Source organism: Camelus bactrianus, chromosome 15 (assembly GCF_048773025.1).
Source record: "Camelus bactrianus isolate YW-2024 breed Bactrian camel chromosome 15, ASM4877302v1, whole genome shotgun sequence".
Lineage (NCBI taxonomy): Eukaryota > Metazoa > Chordata > Mammalia > Artiodactyla > Camelidae > Camelus > Camelus bactrianus.
Genome location: NC_133553.1, coordinates 57,100,550 through 57,114,001, shown reverse-complemented (window position 1 = coordinate 57,114,001; position 13,452 = coordinate 57,100,550). Strand labels below are relative to the sequence as shown.

The 13,452-nt window shown below is 40.4% G+C and overlaps 1 long non-coding RNA gene across 1 annotated transcript in view; it reads right to left on the bottom strand.

Annotated features, from left to right (window-relative positions):
* The window catches only part of LOC123615919 (uncharacterized), a 36,465-nt gene extending 29,489 nt beyond the window's left edge, over positions 1-6,976 (bottom strand). Inside the window, exon 1 of the long non-coding RNA XR_006723730.2 lies at positions 6,661-6,976. This is a non-coding gene — a long non-coding RNA (uncharacterized LOC123615919). The remainder of the gene's footprint in view (positions 1-6,660) is intronic.
* Between the last annotated feature and the right edge of the window lie 6,476 nt (positions 6,977-13,452).

The window sequence follows — 13,452 nt, the reverse complement described above, 5'->3', positions numbered from 1 at the left end:
CACAATGAACCTGTTTCCATTAAAAGTCCCCGAGAGACAAAGCACCAAGTGTGAAAGTGACGAGGGTACAGATGAGAGATTTCCCCTCACTGAACTGCCTACCCCATGAGGTAGTCAGTGCAGTCTCCAGACCCAGGAGGTGAGAAAGAAAATCATTTTGTTGGATAAAAGTATTCTGAGTAACTGCCTTCTTTGGAAATGGGAGAATTTCATTTTTCCATTTGACAAACAGAGAAGACCTGTTTTCAGTGAAGACTCTGGAGTTAATCGTCCCAGGATAATGGCTACCTTTGACCAAAGACACAGCCCCAGGAGTTGTGGCTTCATTCCCTTCAAGTGTTGATCAAGTCTCAATCTTCGGGATGGCTGACATATTCTATTTCTGTAACTCCCTTTGAGGAAAACATCCTATAATTTTTACCCACTTCTGGTAGTTGCTGTTGATGGTGATTTGTACCTCTACTAGAACCATGCTGGGCAGAAGTGACCCTTAGCAAGCATTCCTTCATGACAGGAGGAATAGGAAAATAGAGGGGTGGAAAAAGGAGAAAGAAAGCAGGCAAAGGGGGAGGTAAGAGACAGCACTGGGATAATGGAGCCACCAGGAATCAGGATCCCTCTGCAATCTGACCCTCATATACCTTTGCACCTGCATCCAACTTGTTTTATTAAAGACATGTTGTTTTGAAAACGTCTGAGTACCTGGGTTAGAGGTATGAAAGCACCCCAGGCATGCCAGCAATCTAACTTCCCTTCAAAACAATATTTTAAAAAATTGCTTACCTTAAATTTAATAGGATAAGAAATACACTAATTTTCTGCAATATTTTAAAAAATTGCTTACCTTAAATTTAATAGGATAAGAAATACACTAATTTTCTGGAAATAAAAATTGTAGCCACAGGTCAATGTCTTTACTAATTCACTTCCAACTGGCTAAAATAGGATAATTTGCTGGAAAGAAATCCAGCATAATGTGTCCTACCTTTCTGCCCCTTTCCTTTTCCCTTTGTAGTGATTTTTCTGAACCTGACCACTTTCTGGAGGAGTGTCAGAGTGTTTAAAATTTAGATAAAATACATCACTTGTTCCTGTGAATACACCATTTGTTCCTGTGCTACTATGTGCTTTTGCGTAGTCTCAGAATTTCACTGCCTTTGGGTGGGGGTCTCTGTGCGCAGCTTGTAGAGTCACACAAAAATACTCAATATGAAGAGGGCAGCACTGGTAGCCTTCCTTGGTAAGGAATGTCACTGTTTATTAATTTTTCCACAAACTTTTTACTTAAAAAAGATTACAGATTCACAAGAATTTACAAAAACAGATAAGGAGTCTTTTGTACACTTCCCTCAGCTTCTCCCAAAGGAGACATTTTACTTCCCAAAGGTAGCTGTGGTATAACCATGAAACTGACACTGATACATATTTATTAACTGGACAACAGACCTTATTCAGTCTTCACCATTGTTTAAACCTGCACTCATTTGAGTTCTATGCAACTTTTGTTATTGTAGTATAGTTGATTTACAACACTGTGTTAGTTTCAAGTGCACAGCATAGTGATTCAGCAGTTTTTGCAGATTATATTCCATTATCGGTTATTACAAGATGATGGGTATAATTCTGTGCTATACTGTATAGACTTGTTGCTTACCTATTTTATATACAGTAGTTTGTGTCTGTTAATCCCACACCCCTGATTTGCCCCTCCCCACTGCTTCTCCACTTTGATAACCACACGTTTGATCTGTGCATCTTTGTTGTATTACACTTATTTGTATTATTTTTTAGATATTACATATAAGTGATATCATATAGTATTTGTCTTTCTCTGTCTGACTCATTTCACTAAGCATAATATTCTCTAGGTCCATCGATGTTGCTATAAATGGCAGTATTTCATTCTTTTTTATGGCTGAGTAATATTTCATTGCACATACATACCTTATCTTCTTAACCCAATCATCTGTTGATGGACACTTTGGTTGCTTCCATGTCTTGGTTATTATAAATAGTGCTGCTATGAACATCGGGGTGCATGTATCTTTTCAAATTAGTGTTTTGCCAGGAGTGGAATTGCTGTACAGTAGTTCCATTTTTAGTTTTTTTAAGGAACCTCCATAGTGTTTTCCATAGTGGCTGCACCAATTTACATTTCCACCAAAACAGTGTACAAGTGTTCCCTTTTCTCCACATCCTCTCCAACATTTGTTATTTATAGATGTTTTGATGATAGCTATTCCGACAGGTGTGAGGTGATACCTCCTTGTGGTTTTGATTTGCATTTCTCTAATAATTAGAAATGTTGAGCATCTTTTCATGTGCCTCTTGCCATCTGTATATCTTCTTTGGAAAACTTTCTATTCAGGTCTTCTGTCCATTTTTTGACTGGGTTTTTTTTTTTTTATTGAGTTGTATGACCTGTTTATATAGTTTGGATATTAGCCTCTTGTGGGTCATACCATTTGCAAATATTTTCTCGCATTCAGTAGGTTGTCTTTTTGTTTTGTCAACAGTTTCCTTCACTGTGCAAAAGCTTTTAAGTTTAATTAGGTCTTATTTGTTTATTTTTGCTTTTATTTCTTTTGTCTTAGGAGACTGATCCAAGAAAATATTGCTATGATTTATGTCAAAGCGTGTTTCGCCTACATTCTCTTCTAGGAGTTTTATGGTTTGAAGTCTTATGTTTAGGTCTTTAAACCATTTTGAGTTTATTTTTGTATACAGTGTGAGGGAATGTTCTAATCTCAAATGTTTTACATGTGGCTGTCCAGTCTCCCCAGCACTACTTGTTGAAGAGACTGTCTTTTCTCCATTGTGTATTCGTGTCGCCTTTGTCATAGATTAATTGACCACAGGTGTGTGGGTTGATTCTATGCAATTTTATCTCACGTATAGATTTGTGTAATCATCACCACAGTCAAGATACATATCTGCTAGAGCCCCACAAAACAACTCCCACACTCCACCAGGAATGACTTCTTTCTGTCAGTTTCTGGGGGAGTAGGACTGCATTAGTTGGCTAGGACTTCCTTAACACAGTACCACAAACTGTATGGCTCAGACAACAGGAATTTATTGTCTCCCGGTTCTGGAGACTGGATCAAGGCATGAGCAGTTCTGTCTGTCTGAGGGCTGTGAGGGAGCATCTGTTTCATGGCTCTCTCTTAGCTTTGGGTAGTTTGCTGGCAACTCTGGTGTTCCCTGGCTTGCAGACATGTCACTCCAAGCTCTGCTTTCATTTTCACATGGTGTTCTCTCTTTGAGTGTATCTGTGTCCAAATTTCCCCTTTGTATAAGAACACCAGTCACATTGTATTAGGCCTCATCCTAATGACCTCATTTTAATTTGATTCCCTCTTTAAAGAGACCCCACCTCAAAATAAATTAGGACTTCATATAAATTTGGGAGTGGACATAATTCAACCTATAGTAAGAACTAATTTTTATTTCCTCAAGCTATGTTGACTCCTGGATGAAATCTGAGTTAAATTGACACCATATTTCCAGATTATTCTATGATGCTGAAATGCCCTATACAGATCAGTATCCTAGATTGATGCCTGGAAGGCCTGGTCTAAGTATCTCAATGAAGGAATTCTCTGGGCTCTAAGAAAATTCCAACACCTGAATAAATGAAAAGAATATAAAGAGAATGACATGTTTATTTTGGAGCTCAGTGGTAAACAGAATAGTGGACACTGGGTCTCACCAAGCATGAAGTAACCAGAGCTCATTTCTATATTATATGCTTCCTAGACATCGTAAATAAAAGAGGCACTTACAACAATTTAAAAAAAAAACCCAAACAACCTAATTTAAAAATGGGCAAAGGACTTAAATAGATAATTCTCTAAAGAAGATACATGAATGACCAATAAACAAGTGAAAAGACGTCCAACATCACTAATACGCACATCAAAACCACAATGATATACTATTTCACACCTTCTAGGATGGCTGTAATAAAAAAAAATTAAACAAGGGTTAGTGAGGATGTGGATACATTGGAACACTTTTGCTTTGCTGGTGAGAATGTAAAATGGTGCAGCCTTTGTGGAAAACAGGTTGGCAGATCCTCAAAAAGCTAAACATAGAACTACCATACGACCCAGCAATTCCACTTCTAGGTATGTAACCAAAATAATTGAAAGCTGGGACTTGAAGTGATACTTGCACACCAATAGTAAGAGCACCATCATTCACAAAAGCCAAAAGGTGGAAAATATTAACAGATGAATGAATATAGAAAATGTGGCACATACACACAATGGAATACTCCTCTGCCATAAAAAAAAATGAAATGTTGACATATGCTACAACATAGATGGTCCTGGAAAACATCATGCTTAGTGAAACAAGCCAGACACAGAAGGGCAAATATTGTATGATTCCACTTATATGAGGTACCTAGACCAGGTAAGCTCATAGAAACAGAAAGTAGAATCGAAGTCACAGGAGCTGGAGGGAGGGGGAAGGGGAAGTTATTGTTCAGTGGGTACAGGGATTGTACCCACTGGGGATGGGTCTGATGAAAATGATTTAGGTTGAGATAGTGGTGATGGATACATGGCATAGTGAATATATTTAATGGCATTGAATGGTACACTAACAAATGGTTAAAACGATAAATTTTACGTTCTGTGTATTTTGGTACAAAAACTGTAGCATATCCATTAAAAAAGGCACTGTTTGGGGAGAACAGAGCTCATAAGCTCATCAGTTATTGCCACATTGGTTAAAGAGTAGTCTCCTTGAAGTCCTATTAGACATGGCTTCCCTTCCTAAGTTCAATATCACTAATGTACTGTAACTCAATATAACAAATCCTTACTGAGCATCTACTCTGTACATGGCACTGTCTCTGCTCCTAATTAATTCAGTAGAGAACTTGGGGGAGGTGAAAGAAGAAGAACATTAGCAAAGAACCCTAGAAAGGGGAGGCTCTATCCAGTTCTGGAATAGAACCAGTTCAGGGAATCATAAGTTTTGACAAGAGATTGGTCTTGATTGGTAGCTAAGGTTTCACGAGGCAGAGGTGAGTGAGTGGGGAGAGGATTCTAGTCTTGAGAGACCGAATAACATGCGCAGAGATCCCAAAGCAGGAAAATGCAAGCTCATCCGGGCAGCAGGAAATAGTCAGTGTGACCCAGGTTAGGGTGTGCCAAGGTGGAAAGAGGTGATGAGGCTGTAAAGGCAGCCTGTTGTAGGAAGCTTGGAAGACTGGGCTGGGGATCTTGTCCACCGTTTGGAAGCCAACTGTGAAGAAAGATGATTGGGGCTGCACTTCTGCAGGAGTCGTGTGTGGAGTTCATTGGGTTCCGTGTGCTTGTCCAGGCAAGGGACTCAAATAGGGTGATGGCACCAGACACAGTCCAGCCCAGAGCGAGACGAGGGACGTTCCTCAGAGGAAAACCTCTTTGGGTGCAGGGTAGAGGAAAGGAAATGGGAAAGTGTGGCGAGGGTGGCATTTGAGGAGAGAGGGCAGAGAGTTTGATTTCCTACAGCTGGGATGCCAGGGGCCTCACATAGGGGAACAAGACCTTCACCACTGGGTTCTCTCCCATTCTCTGCAGGAGGTATTTCAAGCCTCTTCCACCTTCCTCAGATTTCCTCCTGTCCCACCATCTTCCTCCTCATTCTCAGCCTTCAGCTTTGCTAAGAATCACTGAAACCATCAAATCAAAACTCCTCCAGCTCTTTGCCAACCTAGCAACAAACTGACCTGCCTCAGAACCTGCTCTCTCCTCCTTCCCTCCTCCATGCACCTGAACTCTATTCACCTCCTTCAGGACCTGGAATGACTAATTATCCCCTCTCCGATAATGCCAGCCTTTGCCTCTCCACTGGATCCTTCCCATATAGGTATCTTTAAATGCTCAAACCTCTCTCTTCTGAAAAGCAGCCCTACATTGGCCACTTGTCCTTTCCAGATACTGCTGCTTCTTGCATCCCCACTCCAGGCAATCTTGTAAAAGAATGGTTGGCACTGGTTGGCCGCATACACTCAAAGTGAGGTACTCTCACCCTCCTTCTATGCCTGCTTACTCCTCACTCCATCACTGGCTTCCACCTCCATCCCTCTACTCAGTCTGCTGCTGCTAACAACACTAGCAACCTCCTAGTAACTGTAATACAAACATTGATCCGTTCTTTTCTTACTTGATGAATCTTGGGTTTTTTATTTTTACGATATATTGCGATATAATTCCCACATCATATAATACACCCATTTAAAATGCACAATTAGTGAAAGACTGGGTACAAGAACAGAAGAGTAGGCCAGGAGGCCACTCCCATTTAAGAGTGGTATAGCCATCACCAGTCACCCTGAATAAAGGTGCTGGCATGGATGACAGTGCTGGAATATGGGGCTTGAAGAAAATGTTAGCAAGGTCGTCAAGGAAAGCTTGATTCTCACGTCCACCAAGTAAAATCTGTCATTTTCATTCATGATCATCAACTCCACAATTATAGATATAAATAAACAAAAGTATAAATCAAATTTGTACTCACTTCTACAACAGTCATCAAAGCACATACTCCACTGAAAATGAATTTGTCACCACCGAAGGCCACAGGGGTCCCCGGGAAAAATAAGATGGAGTCTAGGTGATAAGATAAGGTCTAATCTTTTCTTTTGTGCTTCGTTTCACTCACCTGTAGCGGCCACGTGCAGAAAACTTGCACCTAACACGTCAGACTTGCGTTTCCAGCGCAGAACGGCCGTACAGACACCTCCGCTCAAGATGGCGGCGGCGGTGGTGGTGGCGGGCCGAGGGCAGAGATGCTGTGCCCAGCACTTCAGTGTGAAGAGCCTGAGCAAGGCGACGGCAGGAACTCCGTCCCTCCCTCTGCTGAGGACAGGACGGGTAACAAAGATCAGCAAAATTTATAAAGTCTCACTTGCTCATAGGGTGTGCAGAGGCCTCACACCGTTGCTTCAGACGAGAGTCTCCCCAGCGGGGCAGTACAGCGCAGTGGACTGGGCAGCTGGCTCCTCCCGCGAGAACTCTGCTGGCTCCTCCCGCGAGAACTCCGCCGCCTCCCGAGGACGAGATACTGTGAAACAGCCCAGCCCGCGTCCGGAAAGCCTGCGCTCTGGAGCCCTAGCGAGTACCTTTCCATTCTTTGATAGAAGAATGAAGCATTCTTTTGCTTCTAAAAAAAAAGTACAATCAGTATATTTACATTTTAGTATATTCACAGAATTGTGGAACTATCACTGCAATTTTTTTTTCAGTTATCGCCTATGTATTTCTTTATTGTGGTAAAATACACAAAACATAATAAAATTTACCATCTTAGCCATTTTTAAGTGTACAGTTTAGTATGTTAAGTACATTCACATTGTTGTGCAACCATCATCACCATCTATCTTCAGAACTCTTTTCATCTTGCAAAACGGAAACTCAGCATCCATTAATAAATAACTCCTCACTTCCCCTCAGCCTCTGGCAACAACGGTTCTATTTTTCTGATTCTATGAATTTGACTACTGTAGGTAACTCATAAATATAAATGGAATCCTACAGTCCTTTTGTGATTGACTTATTTCTTAGCATAACATCCTCAAGCTTCATATATGTTGTAGCATGTGTCAGAATTCCCTTCCTTTTTAAGGCTGAATAATATTCCATTGCATACATATATCTCATACATTTTGTTCATCCACTCATGCATCCATGGACTCGTGTTGTTTCCACCTTTTGGCTATTGTGACTAACTACTGCTATTAGCATTGGTGTACAGGTATCTATTTGAGTCCTGGCTTTCAATTCTTTTGGGTATACATGGAGAAGTCAAATTGCTGGATCATATGGTAATTACATTTTTAATATTTTTCCATAGCAGCTGTACCATTTTACATTCTATCCAACAGTGCACAAAGGTTCAATTTCTCCACATCCTCACCAACACTATTGTTTTTACTAGTCATCCTAATAGGTGTGAAGTGGTATCTCATTGTGCTTTTGATATGCATTTCCCTAACGATGAATGAAGAATCTTTTCATGTGCAAATTGGTCACTTATATATCTTCTTTGGAGAACCGTCTACTCAACTCCTTTGCCCATTTTGAACTGTTTGAGTTTTTGTTGTTGTTGTTGAGTTGTAGGAGTTCTTTATATATTCTGGATATTCATCATCATAATCAGTTTTAGAACATTTTCATCACCTCCAAAGGAAAATTCACACCTCTTAGCTGTCACCCTAAATCCCTCATTCCCCACTCTTGGGTTTTTGACAGTAATGTTTCTTCTTTCTTGCAGAATTCTCTTGCCTTGGCTTCTAGAAAATTACCCTCTTCTGGGTTCGTCCTACTTCTCCAGTCACACCTTTGCTCCATTTTCTCTGCTGTCAATTAAACTTTGACATTCTTCAGGATTCCATCCTTGACCCTTCTTCTCCCTGTATACTCTCCCTAGGTGGTCTCATTTATTTCCATGATTTCTATGGTGATTCTTAAATTTCTACCTCCAATCCTGACTGCTTAAGACCACATTCAATCCATCTCCATTTCCTGCTGGCTCTAACTCTTTCACAACTCTATATCCTTGGCTTTTCACGATCCTCACTGCCACTCTCTGATTCCCAACTACCCCCGTCCATCATCTCTTGCCTGCACTACCTCAAAGCCTCCTAACTGGTCTCCTTACTTCCAATCTTGCCTCCCTCAAATACATATCATTTCCAGAGAGATTTCCATATCGTTTCCATGGTCTATAGTGTGAATCTGATCATGGTGTCCCATACTGAACAACCGGTTCTCCAGTCACTTCAATGTGCCTTTTCTTGTCTCAGGGTCACCACACACGCTGCTCCTTCTGTTTGAATGCCCCTCTAAACACCCTCCACACACCTGGTTGACTTGATCCTCCTATGTCAGCCTAGAACTCACTTCCTCCAGAGGGCTTTGCCCTACTTCCCAGAGCAGGGTGGGTAGCCCCTGTAGCTGCTCCAAGTACCTTGTAGCTTTGCTCATGCCCTAGTTACACATTTATCTTTCTAAATCTCCCACTAGAATACAAGCTCTCCGTATGTTTGCTTGGCACACAGGAGGCCCTCAATGTATATTTGCTGTATGAATTTGTGATAACTGTTTTCTAGTAGTGAACTGGGGCTATCACTCTGGAGCTTCATGGAGAAGGCTAAGTTGGAGATTTAAATGGAAATTTTAAAATTAATTGCATGCAAGAAACAGATGAAGCACTGAACTATATTTAATGTTTATTAAACTTGAATATATAGCTTACTAAGAATAAGTATATACTTATACTATTAGTATATATATTAGTAGTATATTAAGCATATAAATAATATATAGATATTAAAATAAGAATATATATGTACTTATCACAAAATTGAATATATACTATATTCAAAATTTTAAGGCAATTTCAAAGAATTCTCATCTGTCTTCAAAATTTTAGTATTTGTGTTTTAAACCCAGATTCATTAACAACTATTTGGGCAGCTCCAGATGATCCCAGTTTTGAGTTAAACTGCACAGACTTGTCCAGTGCTGGAACTTAAGGAGTCCTTTCCAGTCTGCTGCATGCTCTGCAAAATCACCTCTACCTGATGTCCTGTCTTCTCTCTCTTAAGGAACCGCTGGCTTTTGGAGGGAAGGGAGCAATTTCCAGCTGAATATTAGCTGAATTCTTTGGATCACATGATCAGGAAACAGTTAAAGTTTTGGTGTCCAATTATTTCAAACTTACTCAACGGTGAGCTACTTAAACACAATTAGTGACCTGATGAACAGACTTGGGACATAATAATGACTCAGTATAATTTCCATAAGAGAATATCTCCTTAAATGTCTAGCCCCAGGAAATATGTTCATGGTGTCGTCAAGCACTCATTATGTACATTTAGTCCCTGTGACTCATTTAGGCCTCACAGCAACCCAACAGGTAGGTATAGGTCTCATGATGTCCATTTTACAGATGCAGCTACTGATCGTTTGAGAGGTTATATGGTTGCCCACGGTTACTCAGCTTACATAGCGAAGCCAGGATTCAAACCCAGGCTGGCCAGACTCAATAGCACAGCTCACAAGCCTTGAGTTTAGCTTTGTTCCTGAAGCAAAGCCAGGTGCCTGGTGTCTGAAGACGGCACGGGTAACACTGTACAATGGCAAACATATGACAAATACACCAAGCTCCTGATTCGTGATAGCCTTCTACTTCCATCACTGCTTTTCATCCTTCCAAAAACCCCAGGTGTGAGAACAGGGCCATTATCCCCATTTTAGAGATAAAGGGACTGAGACACAGACAGGTTAAGCGAATTGCCCACTGTCTCATGGCCAGGCGGTGGCACAGCTGATATAGAACCCAGGTCTCCTGGCTTTTAGTTAAAAAGCTTTTTTCCATTACAGCACAACCTCGTGGCCTTCAGCTTTCAGACTCCGATTGAACAGCAGCATATGAATTAACTGAGGTTACTATATTATCTCCTAAAATGACAGCTTCCCATTAAAAAAAAAAAAAGAACGGCAAAACTTCACCAATGGAACATGTGCAAAATACATTTTCACAAGGTCATTCTTACCCAGAGCTGTCTTAAAAAAATTATTATTCTCCATTTGGGCTTTTGGTCCATGATCCCAGGGCGTGTGCAGTTAAATGGTAATGTAAAATTTTAAACAAACAATGTTTCAGAATTGATTTCTGGTTAATAGGCCTGATTTGGGAAGTTGGCGGGTTTGGAAGATGTATGTTAAAAGGAACTGAGAAATTGGGTGACCAGCACAGTTAGAGAATTTAAAGATGTTGATTTGGATAAGAACAACCCAAAATGTTCAACAGCAGTTGGGTTTGGTGTGCGGACAGGAGAGAAAATCAGCACTATAGGTTGGTAGCATGTCTTTCCCAGGACATACGTGTATGGTGGATTGTAATCGGGTTAGCAACAGCACTTGGTTATAAAGGATGACATGTACGCTCAGCATACTTGTAAGGACCTGTGTTGGTTTTACCTGTAAAATATTTTTGTTTGTGGAAAGTACGATGTCTTTAAAACAACTACAGATATACGTGTTAGATTGTAATTCAGTAGATACCAATTGGAGCCCTACTCTGTTTGAGACGAGGCTCCAGGTCTTGAATCAGGATTTTTGATGTTACGTGAGTCTATGAGCTTCAGGGGTGCAGGAGCGGCCTTGTGGCTGCCTGTGCCCCATCTCCTGCCCTCTGCTCTTTGGGGAGCTCAAGTCCTCATTTCATCCATTAAGGTGCTTGGGGGATTCCCAGTTTCTGAGCTCCCAGCAATCCAAGAAGCAGATGTTGGAGGGGGAAGCCTGGCCTACCTTTCAGCTTTGTTCCCAGGCCAAATAAAACCAGAAAAGTCTTTCTATTTTGAGAAAAGCAATTTATTCTGGACTCATGTTTTCTCCCACACTTGGGCAGGTGAGATAATCTTAATGCAGTTTTATCAGCCTTAACTCTTGAATTCTTGGCTGCTAAACTTAAAAAAAAAAAAAAAAAAAAAAAAAAAAAACCTCAAAGAAGCACAAACCTTCCATTTCCATACCAAAGAGCACTAGGCTCTTCTTGGAAACCTTTATCTCTTTAGTGGCGGTGCTTGTCTCCTATTCTGTCACAGAATGGTGAGAAAATCAGCTATAAGAAGGGAAAACACTGCCACGGCAGAAACTTAAAACTAACTCGTTGATAACAATGTAGCAATAAGCATATGTTCTTTCCCACCCTCTTTCTTAAGCAAATATGTTGAGAAGAAAAAAAATGTCTTACATGAAACAATCTTTCACATCTCCACACATGAGGACTCAAAAATGTATAGCCTTGCCTTCACAATGTATAGATCCAGACTGCTTTTGTTTTCAAGTTTTTGTTTAACTTCTTAAGAAATGCCTCTCAAGATGGATTAAAATATGAAACAAGAAAAATTAAAAGGTGCACCTGAGAAAGTGGAACACAAACCAGGATTCATCTCCAACCAGAAATACGTGGGTTTTTGCGTGTGGTGGAAGTTTTATGGATGCTCCGAAGGTCACACAGATGTTAAGGGAAGGTCTGTAGTTACAATTCCACGTCTGTGCTTACGTGCTGCATGATAAATCACATTTATCTCCCCAAACATTTCAGCCACTTGTTATCATTTTTCAATTATTTTTACTCTGTTCTAGGGGGCTTTCTCAGGGATAATTTGTCTCTTAAATCTCCTGTTTTTTATTTGCCCCTAGTGAGAGAAGCAGGAAGGACACAGCAGATCTTGGAAATGAAGTTGGCTGTTCCCCACGAAACTCCGAGTTGCTCTTAACCCCTCTATCCCCAAGAGATTTTTTTTTAACCTGATGAAAGAATGGCCAAAATTTGAATGAATCAAAGGATAGGAATATAAGTTCAAAAACCAAGAAACTTTCCTGGAGAAAATAGTTTATACTTGGGGAAGGATCGAATATGCCCCCAAACCCCCTAGTACAATAAAGCAAAAACACGTAAGAGCTTATTTAAAATTAATATAATTTGTGATTTTCTATAGAGTCATTGGATTTAATTTCTATTTTAAAATATTTTAACAAAACTCCTTTCTTCCCCTCTGATATCAATATTGTCACACTTAGTATATAGCAGATTAGCAAACTCTATTGAAAGTGGTAAAGGGTGAAAATAGGACTGCCATAGAGTATTGTGAGGATTAAAACATGCATAGTGTTCATAACAAAGTAGCACAGAGTGTTTAATATTTGCTTTTTATTGTTGTTGTTATTATTACTTGTGACTGTGTCTCCGCATTTATTTTCCACACAATTGGGATCAAGTTATATATACTCTTTTGTCACCTACTATTTTAAAAACATAATAGCTTTCAGACACTTTTCCATGTTAATAACTATAAATGTATATATTTTTTTTAAAGCAGATTATACTATATATTTGTTGGACTCAAACCAGTCTTGAAAATGAATGCCACAAATTCACCAGCTCGTTCTCCTGCAGATCCCAGGCACACAGATCAGAAAGCACAGAGAACAAAAAAAAAAAATAGCACACAGGTTCTGTGAGCTGACTTGGCAACCGGACCCCAAGCAAACAGAGGGCAACTGTTCTGCAGGAGCGTCCAAGGGGCGTAAGGGCAGGCTTAAATGCCCCCTGAAAGTCGAGTGATGTGGTAGGGTGACAACATGGTAGGATTACTTCTTAAAGAGAATCAAAGTTTTATTGTTGTTTGGGGACTTGAACTCCCGACTCAGGTTTCATCCCCTGATATAAGTTGATTCTGAGTTGTGGAACCAACATAATCCAGAAGCCATCTGACCCTGTTGCCTATCTATTTCTATGACACTCGTTTTGATCCAAGGCTTCTGGAGGGAGCCCGTGGTGAGGAGAAAAGGAGACTGACTTCATGCTTGATGGTAGCCACCTTCTGCACTGGGTTGATTAGTGTCCCCCCCAAATTAGCTCATGTCCACCTGGAACCTG